The sequence below is a fragment of the Vulpes lagopus genome, chromosome 7, assembly GCF_018345385.1.
Source record: "Vulpes lagopus strain Blue_001 chromosome 7, ASM1834538v1, whole genome shotgun sequence".
Lineage (NCBI taxonomy): Eukaryota > Metazoa > Chordata > Mammalia > Carnivora > Canidae > Vulpes > Vulpes lagopus.
Genome location: NC_054830.1, coordinates 124025813 through 124050662, shown reverse-complemented (window position 1 = coordinate 124050662; position 24850 = coordinate 124025813).

The following is a 24850-nucleotide window of genomic DNA, read 5'->3' as shown; positions in this document are numbered from 1 at the left end:
AGAATAGGACATATAGTCAACCTATCTACTCCAAAGAAACACAGTGAGTCAGACAAAATTAGGAGACAGAAGACTATGTCCCAAATGAAATAATAAGATAAATTCCCAAAAAAAGAGCTAAACAAAACAGATAAGCAATCTACCTGATAAAGAGCTCATGTTAATGGTCATAAAGATGCTTATTGGACTTGTGGGAAGAGTGGATCAATTCAGTGAGAACTTCAACAAAGAGACAGTATAAAAAGAACCACTTAGATATCAAGAATACATTACCTGAAATTAAAAATACACCAGAGGGGAATCAACAGTAAATTAGAGGATGTTGTAAAAGAGATAAGTGATCTGGAATAAGACCAGTAGAAAGCAACTACACAAAACTGCAGAAATAAAAAGGAAATTCAAAAAATGAGGATATGTTGAACAGCCTCTATGACAATATCAAGCATACTAACAGTTTTATTAAAGGAGTCCCAGAAGAAGAAGAAAAAGCAAAAGGGGCAGAAAACTAATTTGAAGAAAGAATAGCTGATATATTCCCTAATCCAGGGAATGGAAAAGGTATGCAGGTCTAAGAAGCAGAGATAGCCACAAGAAAGTTCAATCAAAGGAGGCCCAGACCAAGACACAAAATAATTAAGATGGTAAAAACTACGGATAAAGAGAGGATCTTAAAAACACCCAGAGAAAAGAAACAATTGTGTAGTAGGTGAACATAAGGCCATTTTTCACCAAATCTTTGTAGGCCAAAAAGGAGAGCCTGATATATTCAAAGTATTGAAGAGAAAAGAGATACATCCAAGAATACCTTACCCAGCAGTGTAATCATTCAGAAATGAAGGAGAGCTAAAAAGTTACTCAGAGAAAAAAAGTCAAAGGAATTCATCACTACTAAGCCAAGTTTACAGGAAATTTTGGAGACTTCTTTAAGCCAAAAAGGCTAGAATAACTAGAAGCAAGAAATTACAAAAGAAAAAATCACTAGCAAAAGCAAACATACATTAAAAGTAGTAGATCAATCACCCGTAAAGCTAGTAGGAAGCTTAAAAAGACAACGGTAGTAAAATCAACTATATGTACAGAAACTATTCAAGGGATACACAAAATAAAAAGATGGAAAATATAACATCATATATATAAAGCATGGAGAGAGGAGTAAAAATGTAGTGATTTTAGTTTGTGTTTGAACTTAAACTATCATTGACTTATATAGACTACTATATACATAGGATGTTACATATGAACCTCATGGTAACCACAAATCAAAACTCTTTAATAGTATACAAAAAATAAAGAAAAAGGAATCCAAGTATAACACTAAAGAAAGTCATCAAATCATAAGGGAAGAGAGCAAAAGAAGAAACACAGAACTACAAACACAATAAGAAAACACCTGGCAAAATGGCAATAGAGGTACATACCTATCAGTAATTATTTTAAATGTAAATAGAATAAATCCTCCACTCAAAAGACATAAGGTGACGAAAGGGCTAAAAAAATCTATACACTGTCTACAAGAGACTCCACAACTAAAGAAATAGACTGAAAATGAAGAGATGGAAAAAGATATTCTGTGCAAATGAAAGAAAAATTAATCTGGGGTAGCAATACTTATATCGGGAAAATACACTTTAAAACCAAGACTGAGAAAAGATAAAGAAGAGTATTACATAATGATAAAAGGATCAATTCAACAAGAGAATTTAACAACTGTAAATATCTATGTACTTAACAGAGGAGTACCTAAATATAAATATAAGAGGCAAATAGTAACACATATAAAGGGAAAAGTTGACAGTAATACAACAGCAATAGGAGACTTTAACATTCCACCCACACCAATAGATATTTCATCCAGACAGAAAAGCAGTATGAAAAAGTAAGGTTAGAATGACACATTAGATCAGATGGATTTAACAGAACTTGCCATACAAAAACAATTGAATACACTTCTTTTCAAGTGCACATGGAACATTTTCTAGGATGCCTCATGTATTAGGTCACAAACAAGCCTCAAAAAACTTAAGAAGACTAAAATCCTATCAAAGCATCTTTTCCAATCACAACAATATGAACTCAAAATCAGCTACATGAAAAAAAAATTGAAAAAAAAAAACCAGAAATATGTGGAAGCTAAACAATGTGCTACTAAACAACCAATGGGTCAATCAAGAAATCAAAAAGAAAGTAAAAAAACACCTGGAGCAAAAGTAAAAATGCAAACTAGTTGTTCAAAATCTTTGTGATGCAGCAAAAGTAGTTCTAAGTGGGAAGTTTATACAGATTCAGTCGTCCCTTAACAAATATGAAAAATATCAAACAATCTAACATGATACAAAGCTCAAAGTTATTAGAAGAAAGAGTAATAAAGATCCAAGTGGAAATAAAATAGAGACCACAAAAAAGGAAAAACAATGGAAAGAATCAATGAAACTTAGAGCTGGTTCTTTGAATAAGTAAATAAAACTGATAAACTTTTGGCCAGACTCATCATAAACCCATGGATATATAAGCAAATTACTCTTACATGATAGAGAAGACAAGAATATATAATGGAAAAAAGACAGTCTCTTCAATAAATGGTTCTGGGGAAACAGCACTTAAACATGCAAAGAATGAATGTGGACCACTTTCTTACACCAGATCCAAAAATAAACAAAATGGTTAAAGACCAAAATGTAGGACATGAAACCATATGACTCCTAAAAGAAAACATATACTATATACTTGTGGACATCAGTCTTACCAATATTTTTCCACATCTGTCTCCTCCAGCAAGGAAAACAAAAGCATAAACAAATGAATGGGATTACATTAAGCTAAAAAGCTTTTTTGCACAGTTAACAAAATCATCAACAAAATGAAAAGGCAACCAACTGAATGGAATATATTTGAAAATGATACATCTGCTAAAAAGTTAATATACAATAAATATAAAAAATTCATACAACTCAACAGGAAACAAAACAAATAATCTGATTAAAAAGTGGGCAAATAACCTGAATGGACATTTTTCTAAAGGAGACCTATAGATGGCCAATAGACACATGAAAATTTGGTCAATCACCAGGGAGACACAAATTCAAACAACAATGAGGTGTCACTACGTACCAATCACAATAATTAGTATCAAAAAGATATGAAATAATAAGAGTTATCAAGGATGTGAAGAAAAGGGTACCTCATGCACTGTTGATAAAAAGTATAACTTGGAGGATCCATTATAGAAAACAGTAAGAAAGCGCCTCAAAAATTAAAAATACTGTATGATCTGGTAATTCTGAATATTTACACAAAGAAAATGAAATCACTAATTTGAAAAAATATAAGCGCTTCTTATGTTTATTTCAGCATTATTTACAATAGCCAAGATACAGAGCAACCTAAGAGATGCCTGGGTGGCTCAGTCAGTTAAGAGTCCAGTTTTGGCTCAGGTCATGATACCAGAAGTCCTGGGATCGAGTCCCACATTGGACTCTCTGCTCAGTAGGGAGCCTACAACCCCCTCTTCTCCCAGTTTGTATTATCTCCATAACTCTCTTTCTCACAAATAAATATTTTTAAAAAGAGATGAATAAAGAAGATAGAGCATATATACACACAATGGAATATTGCCCAACCACAAAAAAGAATGAGATCTTGTCATTTGTGACAACACGGATGGGCACAAAGGTCATTACACTAAGTGAAATAAATCAGACACAGAAAGACAAACACCACATAATTTTATGTTTTATCTTAAAAAATAATTGAACAAACTATCAAAATACAACAAAAATAGAAACAGACTTGTAAATACAGAGAAGAAAAAGTCAGTTGTCTTCTGGGATGAGGAAATAGGTGAAACAGGCAAAGGGAATTAGGAAGTACAGACTTCCACTTTTAAAATAAGTCATGGGGATGAAAGTACAAAATAGGGAATAAGTCAATAATATTGTAATAAATTTGGTTGTAATAGATTGTAACTACACTTACCATGGTGAGCATTTCTTAAGGTATGAATTGTTGAATCACTATGTTGTAAACCTGCAAATAATGTCAATTCCACTTAAATTAAAAATTATTTTAAAATCGTATCACAGGTTTTATGATGTCGAGATTATGACCCCAGGAAAGAAGTAGCATTGGAGAGAGCCAGAAAATAAAATCCTCAATATCTGAAGGAGTATTGCTTGGGGTTAGTAGATTATTGAGGGATATGAGATTATAGGATCTGGTGACTTGACATTCAGGGCTGAGGATTTGGGGGAGAAAGGAGGAAGCATAATCTGGAAATAGTTATTAGTAAACAGGATATCTCTTTCACTTTGGGTCCAACAGTAGGAGAGATGTGGGAGAAAAAAATAGCCACTTGAGAAGGTTTCATGAAAACAGTAAACTGAGGGAAAAGGTAGGTTTTTATTAGCAAGAAGAGAGGAGAACAGTATATTTATAGAGGAGTTCACTAATCATTGATTTTTGGCTTTTAAAGAAACAGTGGAAGGCTTAAAGAAGTTACAGAATGGAAAAAGATGGGATTCAAAAAAAGGAAGTGGTATTAAGAGGCTTGAATATAGTGGAATCCAGAGTAACATGAAATACCTGAAAGGAAGTCTTGAGCTTCTTCTGGCAATCACTGATATAACAGTAGCCTAATGATACTGTTAGGTCTACTGGTCTCAAAGCAGAGAATGATCTTGAGAGGTAAGAATTAAGGGTAACAGGAGCAGCAATCTCTTTGACATTGGCATCAGGAACATTTTTCTAGATAGGTCTCCTCAGGCAAAGGAAACAAAAACAAAAATAAACTATTGAGACTACACCAAAATAAAAAAACTTCTGTATCGTGAAGAAAACCATCAACAAACAAAAAGGCAACCTCCCAAACCACAGAAAAAGAACTAAACACACACACACACACACACACACACACACACACACTCCACAAATAATCCGGTTGAAAAATGAGCACAGACATGAATAGACATTTTTCCAAAGAAGCCATATAGATGGGCAAGAGACATGAAAAGATGCTCAATATCACTAATCATCAGGGAAACACATATCAAAACCACAATGGGGTATCACCTTATACCTAACAGAATGGCTAGTATCAAAAAGAAATAACCAGCATTGGCAAGGATTTGGAGAAAAAAACAAAAACAGTAATTCAAAAAGATATATGTACCTCTTTGTTTATTGCAGCATTACTTACAACAGTGTAGCTATGAAAGCCACCCAAAAGTCTGTTGATGGATGGATGAAGATGTAATACACACACACACACACACACACACACACACACACACACACACTGAAGTATTACTCAACCATAAAAAGGAATGAGATCTTGCCTTCTGCAACAATATGGGTGGATCTAGAGGCTATTATGCTAAGTGAAGTAAGTCAAGCAGAAAAAGACAAATATCATATGATTTCACTTATATCTGGAATCTAAAAAACAAGATGAACACACAAAAGAGGCAAAAAATGACCTATAAATAAAGACAACAAACTGGTGTTTACCAAATGAGAGGAGGTTGGAGGTAAGAGCTAAATGGATGAAGGGGGAGTGCAAATTAAAGTCTTATAGTTATGAAATGTATGTCATGGTGATGAAAGGTACAACATGGGGAATATAGTCAGTGGGTATTGTAATAGCAGTGTATGGTGGCAAATGGTGACTACACTTGTGAGCACTGCATAACATGTAGAATTATCCAATCACTATGTTGGACACCTAAAACCAATATAACACTGTGTCAACTACAATTCAATAGAAAAATTGTGTAGTAGGTGAAAGGATAATTGCTTTTGGTTATCTCTAGGTCATGAACTATTATGTAAGTCATCAAATACTCTATGACATAATTATAATGGATGAAATGTATTCTATTGTAAAGACACAGAACAATTCACAAAGTTAATTTAGTAAGTATTTATTAAATGCCTAAAAGGTGCTAGCTATAACAAGTGCTAGGGATACAACCCAGAAATTCAGATACAGATTTGTGCCTTGACTGAACTAGAAATATGAGAAATAATGGAATGATGATGGGAATGAGCATTTCTAAATTACTATGGATGTTCAGGAGACGGAGGTATGTGGTGAGAGGTGAATGAACCTGAATTTACTAGGCAGAGTTAAGAGTGTTGGATTGAATGAGAAAATAAACAGCACCTCTGGAGAAATAAAAGGACACAAAGTTTGAGAGGACAGTGGATAGCGAGTGAACAACAGCATAAAGCAGAACCAATGAGCAAGTGTAGAACACATAGCTCTGTAAGTCTTGGTAAGAGGTGTTTGATTTTTGTTTCTTTTCATTTCACAACTATTAGACACTTGGATAGTTGTCACCTTTTCTCTATTATACAAGTTTGTTGCTTATGATAATGACTGTCTCTTAGATAATATTTTCCTTTGGATACTCTTTCTAGAATTGTTTGTTGGGAAGAAAATGACATCAACATTTTATTTATAGTTCAGGGGGGAAGTGGCAGAGGGAGAGAGAGAAAATCTTCAGCAGGGTCCATGCCCAATGTGGAGCCAGACACAGGGTTTAATTTCATGACCCTGAGGTTATGACCTGAGCCAAAATCAAGAGTCAGAGGCTTAATCAACAGAACCACCCAGGAACACCATATCAATATTTTAATCTAATTTTAAAATATTACAAAATTGTACTTTAAGTAGTAAATCCATTTCCCAAAACTCTGTATTATCATTTAATTCTATATGGTAGATGAAACCTGAAAACTCATTTTCTTTCCTTCTTTACGTGTGATACTGAGCACTTCTTTTTCACTTAAATTGGATATATATATATTTCCTCTTTCCATAACAGTCTACATGTCTTGACTATTTATATTAGAATTCTTATCTTTAATTGATTTTGAGGGTTTTTTTTTCTTATTAGTCTAATTAGTTCTCTACTTTTTGGTAATATTTTCCTGGTTTATCTCTGTCTTTGATATTTTTGCTATTCAAAGAATATTTTTCTTTTTTTTACATTTAAAAAATTTTTAGAATGAATGAATTTATGTATGTATGTATGTATGTATGCATGTACGTGAGGGGTGGGTGGAGAGGGATAAGCAGACTCTGCACTGAGCACTGAGTCTAACATGGGGCTCAATCACACAACCCTGAGATCATTACCTGAGCCTTCATCAAGAGCTGGAGGCTTAACCAACTGAGCCACCCAGGCACCCCTATATTTTTAATATTCATAGTCAAAATTTTTAATAGTCTTTTTATTTATAGTTAAATATTTCATGTTATACTTAGAAGGGCTTTTCCCACTATAAGATTTGTGGGGGTTTTTGTTTTATTTTATTTTATTTTTTTTTTAGTATACCTGTGGTTTCCTTGTTTTTGTTTACCCATAGTTTTGTTTTTTATTTATATTCTTTATACAACTAGAATATGGAGTCAGAGGAAAAAAAGAATCAAAGATGTCCCTGGGATTTAAACCTACAAATTAAGAAGATAAATATGCCATTACCTAACAGAAGGTGTACAGAAGGAGGTGCTAAGGAGTAGCCCAGAGTAGAAGCAGCTTTGTTTTGAGGGCTGGAATGTTACTTATCTTCCAGAACTATTGATTTACAACTCCGTAAAAAAGGTTAAATGATCCTAACTGCCTTGTAAGAGTCTGACACTCAGCTATTAGTTACATAAGTTCACAGCACAAGTAGCCTATAGGATTATCCAAGCAGATTCCTGGTACAAGTCACTGCAAATTATGATGAAAATAATTTCTCCCCTGCCCTCCATTAAACGTGTGCTAGGGATATGTCCCTGGAAAATGGCTATGATACATCATAGCTGGCTGTAATCTAAATTATATTTAAGGTAAGTGGTTCTGAAAGGAGATAAAATGAAAATTCATAAAGCCTTTCACAAAAGGCATCAAGTTCATAATTGTAGTTATTAGTTCAGATCCAAATTTTCTATGTGGACTTTTGTAGCTCTATTCTATCTGCATGATGTAAAGTACAGGAGATTTCATTTCCATATTGTAGCCCTCATTTTAATATCCTTCCATGTTTACTCAGACTCAAGAAAAGAATATTCTATGCAACATATGGACAAGTTGTATCCAATAAAGTTGGAAAGTCAGCATCTCATCACCATGATCAATAGAAATTGGAAACTATGGGGGAATAAAGCTGCTGTTCTTGATTAAATATTAGCATTAATATTTTAGTAATAGTAACTATGAAATGTCCTTTCTCTCCTTGAATTCATTAAGCCACCAGAGAAACTTTATAGACTTATTATCTTATTCACGTTGGGCTTTTCATCTATGAATCTCAAAGAATAAAAATGAGATTTAATAACTTTTGAGGTCATGGTACCTTTCATATCTACAGAATTATACAGAAGAGCTACTTCATCAACTTGACTTTGACTGGCAATGTGATCTCTGAACTTCAAATTTAAATTCCACAGGGGTCGTTTTTGTTCAAATATGGTACAAATACAAAAAAAGCACAAATCTTAAAGAGATACCTTAATATATTATCATAAATTGATCACACCTGTGAAAGCCCACTTACTTCAATAAATAGAGTATACGTGTACCTCAGAGTATCACTTATTTTAACATTAAAAAAAAATGCTTTCGGGGATCCCTGGGTGGCTCAGCGGTTTCGCGCCTGCTTTTGGCCCAGGGCACGATCCTGGAGTCTCGGGATCAAGTCCCGCATCGGGCTCCCGGCATGGAGCCTGCTTCTCCCTCTGCCTGTATCTCTGCTGATCTCTCTCTCTCTCTCTCTCTCATGAATAAATAAATAAATCTTAAAAAAAAAAATGCTTTCTTCTTCCCTCCCTTCCTGCCTTTTCTTCCTTCCATTATTTTTAATCTAAGTTGAACTACAATATTTATATTTATTGAATCTGGCTATGTACTTGTAAACCTCAGAGAAAAGCATCCCAAGATCTTTGAGTTGAGTACTATTTATTTATCTTTTCTTTATTTTTTTTTTAAGATTTAAGATTTTTTAAGATTTTGTTTATTTATTCATGCCAGACACACACACACACACACAGAGAAAGAGAGAGAGAGAGGCAGACACACAGGCAGAGGGAGAAGCAGGCTCCATGCAAGGAGCCCGACTGGGGACTCGATCCCGGGTCTAATTTATTTATATTTTCTATAAAATCCTAACATGTGGCTTCAAGTATTGGGCAAGTGAATGATTTTTTTAGGAAGTATAAAATTCATCTCTAGATGTGGTCAAATAGCTGTATTCCTAATCATTAAGCAGTTTTTCCTGCAACTTATAATTGTCCATAATTTACAGTAATTCTAATATTATATTTTTAACACAAATATGTAATTCACATGTCAGCAGCTGATTTTTGAGCTTTTGCATTCAGTATTAATTCTAAAACCCCAATTGTTATGTGAGTGTCAATTCCTGAGTTCTTCAACAGATCCTGGGTGGAGTTTTTCTTTACTTCTGATTTCTGGGCTGGCTGACCCATCCTCTTGAATACTTTACTTATAAATATTATTCTTAATCTTACTTATGAAAATATTTTATGTTACCTATTAATTTTTAAAGTCCCCAGCTAATAAGCAATTTTAGTTTAAGCTGTCAATAACATAGGTTGGTACACAATTAAATGTGTTTGATTAATACCTATGCTTGATTTATGCAAGGAATTCTTCTATTATTTTTTAATTTTAAGAATTTTCTAATTGACAAAAGTTACAATTTTAGCTAAAAGCCCAAATCCTTACTATTTTTCCTTTTCCGCCAATTTACACTTGTTCCCCCTAAATTGTTCTCTAAAGTTTCCGTGTATATTTTTATATTTTTTGAATTGTTTATTCTCATATTTATTGTATAATACTATACCTTTTTACAGCTTAATTTTTTATTTTGCATTTTGTCAGTTATTTTTATGTAATAAAATCATTACTGTATCTCTGTAACATTTCATCAAATGAATAAACCACCATTATCCATTCCTCTATTAGTAGAAAATTAAGTTGTTTGCATTTCTTTGCTAATATAATAGTACCATGATGCATACTGTTATTCCTGTTTCCTTATATACGTGGAAATTTATGCAGGATAAAACTCAGAAGTGCCGTCTTTAACTTATTAAGAATTTCAAATTATTTTCCACAACAGTTACATGTGCATGTTGAGAAATGTTCATACATGTTGTAGGTATCAAAAGAAAGGACGGAGAGTAGGGTGGGTAGGTAAACTTCTACATCGCTTAAACTTCCAAGTTCAAAATTGTGGTTTAGGTAAAAAAGAAAAGTGGGATTATTAGGTCATTGGTCTAATAGTGCAGAAGGTTCTTGTTTTTGTATTTATGACACAGCACACTACTTTAAGTGCTCTGGAAATACTAAGTATGAAGAGATATTTATTTTTATAGTATGAATATTTATGACTGCAAATTTATTTGTAGTATTGTAAACTAGTGGGATAAAATGGATTATCTTTTAAGCAAGGCTATTGTTCTTATACCTCATAAAGAAATGACAAATATCAGAAAAATACTCCTCTGTATTTTGGCCCCAATCTAAATATTTATTTGAGATTTTTAAAAAATATTTCTTTCCATTCCTTATGTTATTTTGACAGAGCTAGCCAACTTCTTATTTAATGCCCTCATAGATAATCGACATCCCAGTTATTTTTTTTCCCCTCAAGAACTTCATTTTATCAATCACATGGCCTTTCCCCTGCCTGTATCTTTCCCCTTCTCTTACATGAGTTTTTCCAGTGGCATTTCATCTGGCCTCAAAACTCTTCTTGGAGGGGAAAAAACACTTCTTGATTATTACCGCATGTTTTCACCACTGCCCTTATACACTTTAACTTTATTGCTGAGATATTTGAGAGTAGACTGCCTCTTTAACACTCATTTACTACACAGCCTACTTACTGAGAGGTGATGCATGCCAGGAGACTCCAGCATGGAGGGTCTCCCTACATGTTCTCTTTGTCAAATTCTAAAGATGCATTTCAGCCCCTATCCTACTAAAGTATTCGTAGTATTTGACACTGTTGATATATCACTCCTTAAAATAAAATATCAGTTACTGGTTGCATTTCTGTTAACATGATATACAATTGATTTTAGGATGTTAATGCAGAAAGTTATTTTTAATCACTTTATAATACAACCATGTGGGACAATTGCATTTAATGTTTTTGTTGTTTTTCAGTTATATTATTAGTATAATTCTCTATAGATGTATTGATGTATACTGCCTTTACGCTCAGTATTTTGAAATTGCCATTAAGGGGACTTTGAATTTTTACTTAAAAGGTAACATTATTGAGAGCTGAGGAAGCTGGTAGAGTAGGAGGGTACTGAGCTCACCACCTCCCACAGACACACCAAGGCAACAACTATATGTAACAAAACTCTGAAAACGACTTGAGAACTGGCATAAAAGATCTTTCACAGCTAAACACCTCAAGAAAAGGCCCACATCCAGAAGGTGAGAAGTGGCAGAAATATATTTGGGAACTAAATACCCAGGGCAGTGACCCAAAAGTGGAAGGGATAACACAGACTTAAGGAAAAAGGAGATTAAACCTTACATCAAATGCTTTGAACACTAATGGGGCTTAACTCTTAGAGAGCCGAGGGCAATAAGAAACCACGTTTACACTCTTAAAGGGCAAACATAGTGGATCATTAGGTTTCAGACCCAGACCTGAGGAGGGCTTAAAAACTGCCTTGGATATACATGAAGATTTATTGACTAGTTTTAGAACATGTGCCAGAGCAGCAGGGATATAAAGCAGTTTTCTCCAGGAACGGAAGTACTGGTGGTTACCATTTTTTCTTGCCCTCCTCCTGCCTAGCTGGGCAGATGCTGATAGGAATCCATTCTGACATGCTCCATCTACTTTGCTAAGTAGTGCTCATCCAGCTTTGGCATTCCCCTGTAGACATGTGCCACTCAGTTTGTTTGCAAAGGCAGGTGCCTCTGAAAAGTGGCTTCTGCCCTGTCACGCAAAGAGATTAGCCTCAGTTGGGATTGGTGTCTGCTGAAAGTGACTACCTTACTACCACACCCAGCAGGCACCTAGCAGGGGCCAGTGCCCTTGAAAGCAACTACTACTCTTTGCAGGGTATGCACTAATACCCAAGCTGTTGTTACAGGAGAACCTGTCATCAAGCAGAACCAGGAGCAACCACTGCTCACCAGCATGCCTGCAGCAGTCAGGATCTAGGGTGGCTAAATGGAGCCCACAAAAGGGACACCACTGAGAGCACTTGGATCTGGTGACCAGGGGAATTTGTGCTATTGGCTATCACAAGAAGCCTTTTATAAGCCATTACTTCCAAATGAGGAGACATAACTGACCTATCTAATACATAGTAACAAAAACAGTCAGAAAAAAACAGTGAAATAAAAGAATATGTTCTAAATGAAACAACAGGACAAAACCCCAGAAAAACATCCTAAATGAAATGGAAATAAATAACCTACCTAATACAGAGTTCAAAGTAATGATCATAAAGGAATTCACCAGTCTTAAGAGTGGTTGAACTCTGAGTGAGAATATCGTCAAAGAGACAGAAAAAATAATTACTCAGAGCAGAAGAGTACAATAACTTAAATGAAAAATACAGCAGAGAGAAATAACAGATTAGTGAATGCCAAAGAATGAATCAGCAATCTCAAACACAGAGTTCTGGAAAGCAACCAAGGTAAAAAGCAAAAGAAAAAAGATTTAAGAAATGAAGATAGGTTAACTGACCTCTCCAACATAAAGAATAATATCATTGAAGAGGTCCCAGAAGAAGATAGAGTGAATGGGGCAGACAACTTATTTGAAAAAACCTAATGAGTGAAAATTCTCCTAACCTGGAAAAGGAAACAGACACTGGGATCCAGGAAGTACAAAGATGCCTCAAAAAGATGAATCCAAGGAGGTCCACACCCGGATACACAATAATTGAAATGACAAAAATAAAAGGCAATAACTAGAACTAAAAAAAAAACATGAAATAAAAAATTCTCAATTTTAAGAGCAAACGTACAATGAATGTAGTAGATCATTTGCTTATAAAGGTAGTACAAAGGTTAAAAGACAAAAGTCGTAAAATCACATCTATAAAATTGGTCAAGGGATACACAAATTAAAACGACATAAAGTATGAATCACATATATAGAATGTGGAGGGAAGAATAAACGTAGTGTTTTTGGAATGTGTTCAAACTCAAGAAATCATCAGGTTAATATGGCCTGTTATATAATTAGCATGCTATATGTGAAATCATGGTAAGCAAACCAAAAACTCGGAGTAGTATATGGAAATAGAGAAAAAAGGAATCCAAACATACTACTAAGGTAAGTCTTCAAATTGCAGAGGAGAGATCAAGGAAAGAAGAGACAAGAGAAACTACAAACACATCAATAAAATAATTAAAAGATGGCAATAAGTACATATCTATCAGTAATTATTTTAAATGTAAAAGGACTAAGTGTTCCAATTAAGACATATGGTTACTGAACGGGGGGAAAAAGCTAAGAACAATCTATAAGAATTATCTATATGCTGCCTATAATTGACCCAGTGCAAACCTAACCACACATAAGGAATGAAAGTAGAGGGATGGAAAAAGATATTCTATACAAATGGAGGCAAAAATAAGCTGAGGTAACAACACTAATGTTAGACAAAATAGACTTGAAGATAGATAAGAGACAAAGAAGGATATTTCATAATGAGTAAAGGATCAATTAAGAGTACATAACAATTATAAACATCTATGCACTCAAAACAGAAGCAGCTAAACACATAAAGCAAATATTAACAGAAATAAAGGGAGAAATTTACAGTAATATAGTAGTAATAAGGTTACTTTTGCACCTCTCTTACATCATCAGATAGATCATCCACACAGAAAATCAATAAAGAGATACTGCCTTTGAATGACACATTAAACTAGAGGGACTTAACAATGCAAATGAACATTTTCATTACAATGAAAATTCCAACAAAACCATCAAAATACACATTCTTTTCAAGTGCACATGGAACATTTTCCAGGATAGACCAAAGGCACAAAATGAGTTCAGTACACCTATGAAGATTGAAATCTTATCTAGCATGTTTCCTGATCACAAGAGTATAAAAGTAGAATTACAAGAATGGACAGAAGAATTTATATTCTTCCAAAGATGACATCAGATGTTGAAAAGACAAATGAAAAGATGCTCATCATCATGAATCATCAGAGAAATGCAAATAAAAACCACAGTGAGACTTTACCTTACCTGAGTCAGCATGACTACTATCAAGAAAAGAAATAACAAGTGTTGGTAAGTATGTAGATAAGAGAGAACCCTTGGGCTGTTGGTGGGAATCCTTAAATTGGCACAACCACTGGGGAAAATAGTAGTGGTGATTCCTCAAAAAAGAAAAAATAGGGATATCATATGATCCAGTAATTCTACTTCTGGGTATTTACCCACAGACAACAAAAACACTAATTTGAAAAGGTATATAGATATAGATATATAATTATATATATAATATATTTAATTATAATTATATATTATATATTATATGATTCTATAATAATATATTTATGTATTTAGCTGCTTCTGTTGAGTGCATAGATATTTATAATTGTTATATATAATTATATATAATATAATAATATATATATATTCCTATGTTAATGTTGCATTGTTTATAATAGCCAAGATGTGGAAGCAGTTTGTATCCAGGGGAAAATGAATAGATAGATAAATAAGATATGGTATATATCTACAATGGAATGCTACTCAACCATGAAAAAGATTGAGATCTTGCAATTTCCAAGAACAAGGATGAGCTAAGAATGTATTAAGCTAAATGAGATATGTCAGGCATAAAAAGACAACATATGATTTCACTTATATGTGGAATCTAAAAAACAATACAAAAACAAAGACCCAGTCTTGAGTAGAATAAACTTATAGTTCCCAGGAGAGGAGGTATAAAATAAAGGGGATTAAGAAGTATAAACTTCCAGTTATAAAATAAATAAATCATGGAGATGATAGAGAAGCAACAACCAACAGTACTGAAATACAAAGGATTATTATAGAAAACTGTGAAAATTTATATGCCAAAAAATTAGATAACTTAGAGGAAATCAATCAATTCATAGAAATATATAATCTTCTAATGAATCAGGAATAGGAAATCTAAACATAATTACTAGTAATAAAATTGAATCATTAATAGAAAATTTCCAAACAAACAAAAATCCAGGACCAGATGGCTTTACATGTAAATTATACCAAACATTTAAATGGGAATTAATACCTAACCAACTTAAACTATTCCAAAACACATAGGAGGAAGGAAAGCTTTCAGACTCATTCCATAAAGCCAATATTACTCTGGTACCAAAATCAGACAACATTACCAAAAAATTGCAAAAATATACCCTTGGGGAAGACACATGCAAATATCCTCAACAAAATATTAACATACCAAGTTCAAAAATACATAAAAGGGTCTTTAAAGTGGGAATTGGGACATCTAAGTGGCTCAGTAGTTGAGCGTCTGCCGTTGCCTCAGAGCCTGATCCCAGATTCTCTGGATTGAGTCTCGCATTGGTTTCCTTGCATGAAGCCTACTTCTCCTCCCTCTGCCTGTGTCTCTGCCTCTGTGTCTCTCATGAATAAATGGATAAAATCTTTGAAAAAAAATAAAGTGGGATTTACTTCAAGGATGCAAGAATGATTCCTTATTCAAAAATTAATGTGAGGGATCCCTGGGTGGCGCAGCGGTTTGGCGCCTGCCTTTGGCCCAGGGCGCAATCCTGGAGACCCGGGATCGAATCCCACATCGGGCTCCTGGTGCATGGAGCCTGCTTCTCCCTCTGCCTGTGTCTCTGCCTCTCTCTATCTCTCTGTGACTATCATAAAAAAACTAAAAAAAAAAAAAAAATTAATGTGATACATCACACAAAATGATAAAAAAAATTAATGATCATCTCAATAGATGCATAAGTGTTTAAGAAAACTCAATATCCATTCGCAGTAAATACTATTAACAAAGTGGATATAGATAGAACATAACATAAAGAGGGCTATAGGTGCCAAACCCAAATCAAACAACATACTTGGTAATAAAAAGCTGAGAGCTTTTCCTCTAAGATCAGGACAAGGATGTCCATTCACACCACTCTTATTTAACATAATACTAGCCATAATGGTCAGACAAAAAAAAAAAAGACATAAAAAGGCATCAAATTGTTAAGAAACAACTGTCACTATTTGCAGACAACATGATGCTATATATAGAATACACAAGATTTCACCAGAAAGCTATTAGACTAATAAATGAATTCAGGGGAGTTGCAGGATACGAAATGAATATACAGAAATCTGTTGTGTTACTATACACTAATAACAGATGTGCACAAAGAGAAATTTAAATATAATTTCCTGGGATCTCTGGGTGGCACAGCGGTTTGGCGCCTGCCTTTGGCCCAGGGCGCGATCCTGGAGACCCGGGATCGAGTCCCACGTCGGGCTCCCGGTGCATGGAGCCTGCTTCTCCCTCTGCCTGTGTCTCTGCCTCTCTCTCTCTCTCTCTCTCTCTCTGTGACTATCATAAATAAATAAATAATTTTAAATATAATTTCCTTTACAACTGCACCAAATAAAATGCCTAAGAATAAATATAACCAAGGCGGTGAAATACCTGTCCTCTGAAAACTTAAGAATTAGATGAAAGAAAGTGAAGATGACACACATAAATGCAAAGATACACTATACTCATGAATTGGAAGAATACTGTTATAATGTTCATACTAGTCAAAGCAATCTACAGATTTAATGCAATCATATTATTTTTCACAGAACTAAATCTAAAAAATCTTAAAATGTTTGTGGAACTACATAAGACCCCAATATTTGATATAGGTTGTCTATATTTCAACTTTAAAAATTATAAATAAAATAATAAATTGTAACATGACTAATTTTAAATAATACTATAATTAGTATATATATAACTAAAATTTTAAAATGTGCCTAACATTCTTCTTGAATGCATAAATAATTTCTAAAGATAGTTTGGTGAATACCACACTTACTGATTCTAGCCAAACAATGTCTATAAAGAATGGGAAATACTGATAATTTCATAATCTATTAAGTATATTTCAAAGATAATATTTTAATTGTCAAATACTATTCTCTCATACATACATAATTAGACTAGCTTTGCTCCAATCACCAAGTGTTTTAACTGGTATGTTTTGAACTTTAGTACTATATTCCTCATAAGAATGCTTCCTTTTTCAAAATAATATCTATTCTTCTAGGTGAATTATGTACACGTAAAGCAATATTGAGCAAAATATATATTTTTTAACTTACCAAAATTATTTCAAATTTAATGAGGAAGGATTTATATTGTTGCAATTCTAAGTTTTCAACGTTGATAAATATATTTAATTTTCTTCTTTTTTGTCCTTAGTAAGTTTCCAGTTTTTGTTATGTTTGTTTTGGTATCCTATTTATTTTTCCTTTTCTTTAAAAGAAATTGTAATTTAGTTTTGCTATTGTGAGTGAAATATTTTTTCTTGGTAAATTTCAATGGATTGTTACAATTTTACCCCAGCCTGTGAAAAGTCTGTATTTATATTGTTTCTACTATGCTAAACAATTAGAATTTTTAAGTTGTTGATTCTCAGATTATATTGAAATAATATTTGAAATTATTTTTCTTCATCTTTTACAATTTTCTATACTTCCGTTAGTGTTTCTGGCTCATTGCTTTCTGCATAATTTCGAAAACAATATTAAATACTGATATTGATAGCAGGAGTACTTGACTTTATATTAATGCAAATGCTGAGTTTGAGATCATTGTAAGTGATAGCGACTGTTTTGGGATAAAGATCATTTGTTATGTTAAAGAAGTACCCATTATTCATAATTTACTAAAATTCTTAAAGAATCAGAAATAGCTTGTGTTTCCTAAGCATTTATTAATAAAACCAATAATGTAACTAATAACCGATTTATGTCAAACTGTCCTTAAACGGGTGCCTGAGTAGTTCAGTTGGGTATGAGATTCTTGATTTTGGTCCAGGTCATGATCTCAGGGTCATGAGATGGAGCCCCACATTAGGCTCTATGCTCAGTGGGGAGTCTGCTCAAGATTCTCTCCTCTCCCTCTGTCTCTACCGCCCCAAATAAATAAATAAATCTTTTAAAAGATAGCCTTAACCAACACTGTATTAATAGGCTAAAATTTGCATGCTGGATTTCCAGATATTGAAAGATAATAAAGGCCTCCAAGATATTCATCTCTCAATAATCCCCCCAAAACAAGAAGAAAAAAAAAGATCATGCTTTTAGAATAACTTGAAATAGGGAACTCCTAAATATCAAAATAATAATAATTACAAGATAACAATTACAAAGAAGAAAAACACTACTGCCAAAGTGTGATCTTATATGTCCCTGCTCTACCTCATGCCAGCCATAAGCCTTATAGTGGGAAAAGTAGATTCTTTCAGAGCAAATAAATTGATGAATCCCTAGGCAGATTAACCAGGAAATAAGGGAGAAGATACATATGAACAATATCAGGATTGAGAGGACCATGATAGTTTCTGGTCATGGTCCTCACTATGGATGAAGAGAAAATGATCCATTGGAGGAAGTTAAAGGAGAAGCCTGTGAGACTGAAATGAAATTGGAAGTGTCAGTCAGAAGTCATTGCTAAATCTCTTACCTGGCCTTTGGAAGAGTCTAGAAGCAATGAGATAGCCCAGTATCCATGAGCCCACCAATCACCTAGGTCTTGGTTTCAATAGAGGTATTTCAAAGGCTGTTGTTGAGTTTTCTATGCAACAAGCAGGTTGCATAGAAAAAGAATAATGTAACTGAGACAAGACTGATTCACACAACACATGATTTGGGTTCCTTAAGTCCAGATATCACCTCACAGTTTTTAGGGTTTCCCCCACCCAGTACTTAATAGTAGATTCCCAACCACAGCCATTGATCTACTGAGTTGGAGCTTCAAAAAAAAAAAAAAATCAGAAAAATATCCACAAATATCATACTCAAATCCAAAGATTTTGGAGTCATAATTCTGTCAGAAGCTGAATAAAAACTGTAGTATTTCTTAACTTTGGAATGAGATCCACACGTTTTCTTTTATTCTTAAACATTCATCTTACTCATTTAATCTGTTCATGGTGATACATTTACATGTATGTCATTTTGTCCTTGAATTTATCACTAGTGTCTGTTTAAATTGGTTTTTACCTAGGAGGCAAGAGCCATGTTGCTAAATTGGTCCATCTACGACTCAGCACAACAGATAATTTAATGAATTTAGCTTTAATGATAATGATGGTTTAAAAACACTACTAAATTGGAAATTTACAGATTTGCCTCCTTTTACTTCTGGTGGTCATTGCATTGATTGTGATGAACAGATGGTATGTGGAGAATCATAAGCTATTTCATAGAGAGATGATACTCTTTCTTAGCTTACCTCAGCCTTAAATATCACATAACCTTATGTTTTTTTCAGCTGACAAATATTACCAGGCATTCCATCAAATACCACTAGCTTGTAAAAATCTTATCCACAAAATATAATAGCGATTAGGAACAAAATGTTAAAAGCATAATTGTCATATAAATTCATGGTAAACATGTGTCCAAGTGTTGTTTGAGTCATTAACAACAGACCAACAGAAAGACAAAAAATGGTTCAAGAGAAAACATGCACACATACACAAAGACATATAAAATAATAAATGAAAAGTTCTGGAAAAAGCTTAGATTTTAAAAACTATGACTAAAATCATAACCTTGGGGATTACCTTCTCTGTAAAACAGAAAAAATTACAACAAAATAAATTTACAAAAATAACTTTCCTATTATCTGTTTTCCTCCAGTGAATCTCTAACTTTGCAGAATCAGGGTCCTGATTAGTAAGACCAATAAGTCACATTCCCTTAGAAATTCAGGTGACCTAGTTTGACAAATAGCACTTTAGTATGACACTGAAAGAAAATAAAGTCCTTTGTACCTTATTTCCAGGTAAGTTTCTCTAACAAATTATTATACTTATTTTTAGTATTCAGTACAACATAGAAATTAATGAATTGTATAATACACAATGAACTGCTTCTCTAAATTCTCATAAGAGCAAATTATTTTCCAGTATTTAATTTAAAAAACGTTATTTCTAACCTTTATACCCATCAATCCCAGATATATGAAATATATGATAAAAAGGGCTTATTTTATGTTCAAATTATATACATATAACACACACACACACCCATACACATATGCAAATACAGGAATATGAATATCAATTACCACTTTTTGGGTACACTATAAAATCTTAATCTAGTCAAACAAGTAAAACTGAAATTGAGGGCAATATCTGATAGTATTACTGTTCATTCAGCAATGTGATACGTAATGCCTCAACATGAGATGATGGTACCACTAGGTTGTTTCCAATTTATTATCCTCAGATGACTAACTGAAAAATTTGTATTTATACTTGGCCCACACTTGAGAAAAAACTTCTAGACACAGCACTTTTGCAGTTCAAATGCTCTGTAACAGAATTAATTTTATACAATTATGTTTAATCTTAAGAAAATAAATCTTTCACGTTGCTTTTGATGGTTCTGAAATATCCGCACCGTGGTTTTCATATATTGTTTGTAGCTATGTTGTTTTCCTGACCACATTTGAATGTACATGTTTTTCTTCAATGATGTGTAAATGCATTTGTTTTGATAGTAGCTTTGTGTATGGATCACTGGCATGATCTGGTTCATTTATTTCCTTGAGAGTGGGATTCATGTTTACGTTTCTCTGGAAAAAGAAAACGTGATTCCAAAAGTGTTATAAGGAGGAATGTGTTACATGTTCAGTTTAGGATACTGATCTTGAATGAGTTCCTTAAATGACGGTCTTAATAAATTGCTGCCTTCTAAAGCTCATCAGCTACTGAGCAATTTCAGGTTTCAGACAATTAGGGCATTTGAAATGGCGTACTGCTTTTCTGCTTAGTCAGGTGATACAAAAATGCATTAACATCCAGATATACTTAATAACTGAATAAAGAATACATTTAAAGCCTTAAATTATTTTCCCTAGCTCTCAGAAAACTAAGATGCTTTAGCTCATATTATTGTCTAGCAGACTAACATTTTAGTTAAAAGAAGAAAAAAGAAAAATCTTTTTAGCTATTTCTTGTTTTATTAGCCAGGCATCGTTTGATTCTTTCTTTAGTAACCTACTAAAACTATTTCTAATCAAAAATTCTTAAATGTACAGTGCGTGGTATAGACTCTAGCCAGAAATCCAACAGAATTAATCTGCAAAATTTCTGGAATCCCATGTACTCTGTTTTCAGCAATTGGGCTATGATTGAATGATGTTACCAATTCTTACATACATTGAGCTATATGCTTCCAAAGAACATTTACAACCTGGAATTTAGACTACAAATGAAGCATCCATTATTTTTTAAGTCAGAAAAAACACACATCATTTCTGAAACTTTCAGCAAAACTGGAAATTAATGATAGATGGAAAAAAAATTTAAATTCACTCACTTGGAAATGTAAACACAGAAAATGTGAGAGGTGGGTGATCTAGTGTATAAGCCACTACCCTACATGTGACTGTTTGAATTTAAATCAACTAAAATGAAATAAAAGTTCCATTCCTCCATCACAGTAGCAACATCTGAAATACTCAATAGTCACATATATCTACTAGCTATAGTATTATACAGTGAAAATACAGAACATTCATCATTGCGGAATTTCTCATCACTGCTGAGCTAGAGCAGCCAGTATTAGCTTCTGCATTACACTGACTCTGATATGTGTTGACTAATTTTTATTCCAATTTTATCTATACTAAGTAAAGGAACAGAGCCATAATCTATGCTTATATGGTATAGATATTCATTTTAACCATTTGGAAACCTTATAAAACTACTTTCTTGATACTTTTATTCCCAGCAGGAACTGAAAGTGATATATTAAAATTTGCATTAATTGGCTTCCTTGTTAATTTACACTTGCATTTTAACAGTCTTTCCTTAAATGTTATATTGCCAATTTATTTAATGCATTGAGGATAGAAGCTGTAATATCTTCTGATTGACTTGTAACTTCCATTAATCTCAAAATTCATCTGTATCCTATTTCTCATTAAAAAAATGCAGAATAAGTATGATGCTACTCTTTGAGAATAATGTTACATAGTAAAAATAATTAGAAAGCAATGTTTCATGTCCTTGTATTCCCTATTGTGAATTAAAAGTTAGAATCCAGTTTTTAATTTTCCCAGTTTGTAGGAAAAAAAATATGTGCTTAAAGCCCCAGGTAACCGTGCCAGATTAGGGGCTTCCTGTTTCCATACCTGTGCCAATACTTAAACTAAACTGTGTGATTCACTATTTCCCAAACCTGTACTGAATTTCTTGCCTATTTGCTTTTTTCAACTTGTATCCTTTCCAAAATTCCCTCCTCACCCCATGCAACCTTTAATATTATTGCACATTTTAATATTCCTACTATACATTGAGTCCTTTTTATTTATATAATTTATTTATTATCCTATTTCATAAGCTTCTTGAATGTAGAAATTTATAAATTACTGGACTGTTATTACCATGGAACTAAATATATATTAGGTATTTAATATATATTAGGTAGACTTATGTGACTCTTTTTTTGGGGGGGGGGGAAGCATTGGGGGTGGGCAGAGGGAGGACAGTATCTCAGACCCTGAGATCATAACCTGAGTGGAAATCGAAAGTTGGTTGCTTAACCTACTGAGCCACCTTGGCGCCCCAGGATTTAATTGACTATTATCAGAGTCAGTCTACAATGAAATATAGCCATTATTTTTCAAAACAGAAGACTTACAGAAATATAGCATACTAATAATTTTCTTACTAAACAAAAACTCGAAACAGAGTTATAGACAAGGAATACAAAGTAAAGTGTCGATTTCCAAACCTGGTAATTAACCCAATATTTAAAAAAGTTCTCCTGTTGCAATATTTGTTCTAGATCTTTACTTTCAGTTGGATTGCCCTTTATAACCTTCCCCAACCTTATTTCCCTCTGTCCTTCCCCTTAAAGAACTACTACCTTGCAGTTGATGTGTCTCCTCATTCATTTGTTTTTTTTTTTTTTAACTTTGGTAGGTAGGACCATGTTTATGAGGTGTACTATTATGCCAAAAACTCTCTTTTAGAGGTGGCTTGTCCATGTGTACATACAATCATTTATGTTAATTCTCTTTGAGATTTTAGTTTTAAACGAATGGCTTTTGGTTTTCGTTTACTGTTTAGAACCCTGGAGCATCAAAGAATATTTCTTAAACAAGCAGATAATTCTTTTTTGCTATATTTTGTTTCTGAACTTTTTAAAGATTAAGTTAAAGAGAAAAACTGTATTCCTTTGTGAGGGATTTTTTTTTAATTCCTTTTCACTGACTTCACAGATAAATAAACAGTGGCTGCCAATTTCACTTTCAGGATAATTGATCCAAATTATCTAGGCCAAAGCTCTTTGAAAAATGCAAACTGCAGTGAATCCTTAGAAATATAATTGATTAAAGGTCTAAAAGGGTATATGTTGATTTAAAAGCCATATATTTAACCAGACCTGGATTGTTCCCTTTAAAGATATACAGAATATTCCTTTAGAAAACTCATGACTGCATCAGTGCATTTGGAGGGCATTTACCTAGGGTCTTTTAAGGGCACAACACTGAGCTAGGTTTTGGTGATAATGTAAGATTTTCCCAACACTTGTGAAAGATACCTGACCTTGTGTAATTACATCTAGAAGAATCTTTTGCAAACTATAAATCCTATTGGATTTGTGAGTAAAAAAGATCAATGAGACCTGAAATAACTGAAGAATACCGAATGAGAGTGAGGGATTTGCAAAACTTACAAGAACATTCCAGGCAGTGGAATGCCCTAACTGGAGTGGTTGCCGAGTATTAGAAAGAAGTATGGAATGAAATGAAAAGGAGAAGATAATGGTATCCACTGTGAACTGTATTTGGATTCTTTGAAAGTGCCTGACTTTTACGATTCCTTTCTTTCTGGCCTTGATAAGCCATAATAATGAGGTCTTAACACATTTGTATTCTCTTTCACTTTTTGAGAAAGAGGCTTGGGAAAATATAGGGATGTTTTAATGTCAGCTGATAAAACTTGGCTGAATCAAAATTGGAGGTGAAAATAATCTTTGGGGATAGGTTTCCTTACAACCACTTCACCAGATGTGTTAGGAGAACATTCACAAATTTATCAGGGAGAGAAATGAGGCGTAGAGAAATAAAGTAGTGCAGCCATTGGCAAACAGCGCTTCTGGGACAGAGTTGAAGAGAATCCTAAGGTTGGAAGAACATTCAGAGGTCATCAATTGCTGTTCTCATTTGTCTGTACAGTGTCTGTACAGCTAACTGTACAGTGCCCTCCAGATAAGAAATTTCTACATCCTTTTTCACTACCCTTTCAAAAGTTTACAAACCCACATTAGTAACTCTACCCCAAACTGTTCCTGCCTGACCGGCCTACTTTAGCCGCGTGAACATCAGTCCAACAGGCCAGTTTGCTAGTACTTTCAGTTGCCCACCCAGAAAGACACAGCACTGATAACTGTATTTATTTCCGAAGTAAAATTTAAAACCATGTTCACTACAAAGTCAGGGGTTTATAATAGTATCTCTTGTAGACTTGAAGAGACAAACTAAGGTATAGAGAGCCAAGTTAGCATACACATGATTTGAATTTAAGTGTTATGTGCCACATATTTAGTTTCTATTCAGTTTACT